Here is a 6,000-nt window from a genome sequence, read left to right as displayed (position 1 = left end):
AGGATGGAGGAAGGACTGAAATCAGGATGGAGTTCTGAACAACAGCTGGGACAGATAAACAAACCTGTATTCCACCTGTAAATGTAATCCTTTATTTTGAGTAGTCTGTTTATCAATGTATCATGATTAGGCTATTTCTCCTTTCATTATGACAACCAGCTTCTTGTCCCATCTTCAAATATAGCTGTCCTTAAAAATATCTATAACTTCACCCAGTCACGTTCTGATAGTCTGTAGTGGTAGGGTGTGGTATGATGTGATGTAGCCAGTGATATTGTTATTAGTTGGGAAGGTAGGTTTTATTTCCTTTCTACCATTTATTCTAGTTGATCCACATTCAATCTATGATGTTTGCAGTTTGGTTGTAGTCCTCTCTCGGTAAGTATTTCTTTCATCCTTAAATTCCCCTCCACTCAATAATGTGTTTTTCTTCTTGTTCCTTCAGTTGGATGTTTGAGCTTCACTGTGCACAATGATGTATGTGCAGAGTTTGACTCTAGAGGAGGGTCACACTCATCTGCTGAAGGGGGAAAGTTTCTCTGTTTAATGAGCGTACCTACGAGCAGGATTTATGACATCACAAGTAGTTTAGAGTCAATCTTGGTCCATTATTCAACTGATGTGGAAACATGAAGCCTCCAGCGCACATGCACTGAGAATTGACTCGTCAGTATAGGGGACATCTTGTGTCCAGCAGTTAAACGATTAGAATGAAAAATATTTGCATATTCATAAGTTCAAAGTAATTGATTTTTGAATTTGTTGAATTGAATTTGTGTGGAAAAACATATTAGACAGAAATTATTATTCAAAGCTGTGTATTTTATGTCTTAAAACCTGTCTGGAGAGGATCTTTAATTTTCTGCATATACAGTAAATGTGTAAATCTATAGTCTCTCCTCATGTTGCTTCCTTTCTGTTCTGCAGTAAAAATGTAATAAAAAAATCAACCAGTGCAGAAAGTGTAATACTGAGACAGTGGAAGCCAACCTTTACCTGTTTTTTTCCACATAAGCCTGCACCGCTGCCTTGGTCTGTGCCTCCGTCCTCCACCTGACATGCAAGTCTATCAGTAACCTGCACCAAGGGTTAGAGTATGTGTTCAGGATTCTAAGAGCCCTGTAATACATTGTATCAGGCTCCCAAGGTGAAAGGGAGAGACAGGGGCCCAAGATTAATTCGAGCTGCAGTATAATGAGGCTGCTCTCAGACTTCCCCGGTGAATAAAGACAAATGGCTTTTGTTTGTGCCAGCTTTGCCATCTTGCATTGGTAACTCCAATAATTCCATTTCATGTTAAGTCTCATCTGCTGCAGCCAGAGAAAACTGCGAAAAAAAAGTGATATAAACTGTAATTGAGGGAGGCTTTTATGAAGTGACAGGGTATTTTTTATACTCTGGTGGAAGTAATCCCGTGGGGGTGGGTGGAAGCAGGAAGAGCAGGGGTCTGGAGCATCTCAGATGACAATGCTGTCCACTTTCAGGAGAAAAGTCTTTCATCGAGCACAACAAATATCTTGCTTCTAATCACTTTGCTCTTGGCTGAATGGACATTTGCATACAGGTTTCTTATAGAATCCATCAAATGAAAGATTTTACTTGTCAGGGTCAAGAGATGCTAGCATGGATTTCACTGCCATACCGTGAAGTCATACAATCTCTGTGGTGATAATTAAAGCCCCAATCAATAATCGCTGTAATTGCTCCACCACTGTCATATCGTGGCTGTGGCTACATGGTCTACAAGGTCAGATCTGTCACATGTAAGCTGGACCAATCATGTCTACACGTGACCCTAAACCTGACCCTAACCCTTTCAAGTGCAGCAAAGCATGACAGTGTAAAGTGAAGTACTGCAACTCAGTCTTTAAAACACATCGAAACCTGCTTTCTTATCAGCTTCTTACTGTGAGCCATGGAGAAAACACAATATTTTATGCAAAAGTTAAAACAGTTTGGGTTATTTCTGTATCTGAGATTTTTGTGTTTTGTTTGTAAATATGCTCATGTCACCTTTTTTAAGTGGGCAGGGATCTCTTGGAAAAGGGTGGTCTGGTTCTAAATGTCTGTGATTTAAATAGATCACTGACAGCTGTTTCTACAGGTTGGAGAAGCAATCCACCAATCAGAATTATGTATGCAGGAAAAAATGTGGTTGTGGTGACACAGTTTAAATGGACACATTTGGATTACTTCATGTGAAATGAAATAGCAATTCAGGCTGATTACCAGGCTAGGAAAAGAGTGATGTCATGTGCTTTTGTGCACCAATCAAGATTTAGTAACATTTGAATTAGAATCTGATGACAGTTTCTAGGCCACCAAAGACATTTATTCAAACCACAGTCAGAAACTCCTGATGAAGCAGATTACCTGAGTTTTTTTTGTTTTCAATTCTTGAATCTGCATTTTTAATCACAAGAAGCTGTAAACACAGCACTGACATATTATCACCTCATAAAGCTGACATTGCAAACATAATAGTAAACTATTTACACAACCAGCAGATATGGAGAAACATCAGTATAAATTCAAAGTCATGTGTCTGTCCACCTGACAAAAGTTAGATGTTTTTAGCTCTGTTTTAGTCTTCACTAATTTGTATTTATTTTTTATCTTTCTAAAAAAGGGTTGCTAAAGCTGCTAAATGCTCCACTATGTTCACCAGCTAGACAAAAACTGTGTGTGCTGTTTGGTACTGAGCAAGGAGCATAGAGACAATTTATCAGAGCTTTTTTGCTAGAAACAGCTGCCTCCTGTTGCTGGAATCAGGATTGATGAGAGCAGTGAGACTAAAGCAAAACAACACATTTGCAGACCATAAAGCCAAAATAATAAGCTGAAAGAGGCTAAAACACTGTGTAGAGCTGAGGGGAACACAGAACTGAGTAATAATTCTCTGTTGCTTTGTCACTTCGAGTTACACCTTTCACATAATATGTAGTCATTTTTTATTTGTTAATATAAAAATACTGATTATTGCAGCTTTATATATAAAATAACACCTATATATATAAAAAAACACCTTTCAGGGGCTATAATAATAATAATAATAATAATAATAATAATAATAATAATAACAACAGTAATAATAATAATAATAATAATAAGAGGAAGACAAAAAGAATTGACAAAAGTTATAAACTAAAATAAACTATTAAACATTTTCACACACAATTAATGATAGATTAATTACAGACTTGTTTGCTTTTTCCAGCCTTGATGCTAAAAGCTTTATTGCTTCTTGTTTGTCATCTAGATTTGACATCAACAAATATAATGTACGGTATTATTTTAAATGACACAGGCACTGTCTATTTGTTGTATTTTTTCTAAACATGATTTAATAACACTATAATTATTGGAGCTGCTTCTTTTGGATCTTGTCAAAAACATTACTATTCTGGCAGAATTGAATGTGTCTCTAATTAGAAATGGCCTATCACTTTACCTTAGTTTTGTTTTTCCTCTTAACTGCCAGCAAAGCTAAGTGACAAATGACCGCAATGACAAATGACAAAAAAACACATCCAATGTGTCATTAAGTTATATTTGGGGAAAAAAACTGCAATTAATACGCTGTAAATGATGTTAATGTCAGTATATTTGTCAAGGCAGCAGTATGAGTTATTTAAAAGGATAATAAATCATATCAATCAAATCATGGTCTCAAATCAACAAAACAAGATCATCCAACCTTTTAAACCTTAACTCATAGTGGCTTGTTTACCCATAATATACTGTAATGTAAGAACTCACCTGCCTGCTGATAAGTCCTGATAACAAACTCCTTACATTGGACCGACAGACATGTGGAAGGAAAATCCCACCTCCTTACAGAGGACTGCATTAAGCTCACACAATAAAAGCTTATGCACAAGTGAAAGTGGTTGAGGGACTGCTGGGTACAGAGTTAAGCCCAGAATCTATTTCTCATTTTCAGTCACCACTTCGTTCTGTTTTTGTCTCTCCTCATGTCTTAGTGCTTTGAGAGTTCAGCTTAACACATACACATCAAAGATGGTTAATTCTTTTAGTAGTGTAGTTTCTGACTTAAAAGAAAATGGGATTTTTATTGTGTCTCATGGTTGTAGTTTATCTTAAAAGATAATTAAGGTTTATTAAAACTTGAGTCTTATCTTCTGAGCTTTGGCCATAATTTCTATTGGTTATGATAATATTGTACTTACCAAAGTAATTGCTGAGATCCAGTAACACTGTGACGGCTCATCAGGGCAAGACACACAAGCAGCTCGGCATTCAGACAGGTTGAAAACAGTCAGATTATCTAAAGCACTTTACTGGAAGGTAAAACTAAAAGTGAACACGCACAAATAATAATCTGTATAATCCCTTACTCAGAAAAATTGTGTGCAGAGACACTCACTACTGTCATTGTACATGATTTTTTGTTTGTTTGTTTTGTTTTTGTATTTTGCATGAAAGCTCTGTTGGAAACAGCTTTACAGTGGACTCCAATAGTGCCAGACGTACCAACCATAAACTGCTTGTTTCAATAAAAACAAAAACTGCTCATCGCTTAAATTTGAATCACTTACACAACTCTCAGAAATTCTATAGCCAGGTAAGGTCCTGTAAAGAAAACAGCAGCACAGGGGTAAAGTTAGGTGATAACAGTCAACTATCAGACTCGCTCTGCAATGCAAAATACATTAGTGATGGATGTGTTTACCTTGGTGTAGAATTACTAAAAATAGCTTTTATTTGGTTAAGAGGATTGAAATTCTTCATTGCAATCCATTGTAAAGCTCTTCTCTGCAGGGACCATGCTTATCCTACATTGTATATTGGCTATTCATATAAAATAAGTCCCAGATTTTCCTTTAATCACTGTGGCACTGAGTTGGGTCAAACTAGTGTGACTCCAAATCACCTTCCACATTCTAATTTACATACCTGTAGGTCTGATGTTGTGCTCATTGACAGCTGTTTTACCCAAATGGAGAAACAATCAAGACCAATCAATCAATTAAGGCTGTTTAGGCAAGATTAAGAACGGGAATGACATTTTCCTGTGCCATAGCCAGAAATATTGGTATCGGTATTCTTGAAAAATAGCATAATGAAAATGGTGACAAGCTCAACTGGGATTGCAGCAGCTATACAGGTTGTTGTAAATCAACTCACAAAAATTGCAACTCTTGAATTGTCAAAAATGTTGACTGCTTCTATGGCAACCACTATCGCAGCTTCCTTGTCTAAAGTAATGGTATATAACTCACTACTAATTGATTATGCAAAACAAAAGACCCCACCACCTCTGTTTGAAAACAGAAATCAGCTACTTAGCTACCTAACTAGCTTCCTGGATTCATCCATGAGAAACAGCGACAGAAAAACGGCCAAAAAAATGAAAGGAGAAACATGGCTTAGATCCACACAGCTGCCCATATTGCCATAAGTCAACCTACAGAACAAAAGAAAATGGCTATTCAGTCTAATTATCAGGCTTAACAGCAATTTTCCATTTTTTTCACTCAGCACGACTTTCCAACTAATGTATTTCAGTTGGAAGTATCTTTTATGTCTGCACCAAGTTTTTCCTTTTTTCCTTCTTTAACTATAATCGCTACATTACTGAACATTTAATCACAAAATTGACAGACTGACTTGTGTGCAGAACTCCATTCAAAAATGTTGAGATTGAATATTGCTGTCCTTTTCTGAAAGTGGACTGCTCACATAAAACATGATAAAACCTGACAGTTTGACTGACAGACCGACTGAATGTGACAGTTTAACAACAAAATTTGCGGGATTACAGGCAGAGTTTTTATGATGTTTTTATGAACTGTTGAATGTTGATTGAAGCAGGCTACCTAATAGGGATAATAATAATAATAATAATAATAATAATAATAATAATAATAATAATAATAATAATAATAATAATAATGTGCAGAGTATTAGTATTTGTATTTATCAAAGCAGCAAAATTATTTGTATTGTATTTGTATTCAAATAAAAGTGGATAGAGGC

The sequence above is a fragment of the Thunnus thynnus genome, chromosome 3 (genome assembly GCF_963924715.1).
Source record: "Thunnus thynnus chromosome 3, fThuThy2.1, whole genome shotgun sequence".
In the NCBI taxonomy this organism is placed as follows: domain Eukaryota; kingdom Metazoa; phylum Chordata; class Actinopteri; order Scombriformes; family Scombridae; genus Thunnus; species Thunnus thynnus.
Note: the sequence above shows the minus strand (reverse complement) of the source record.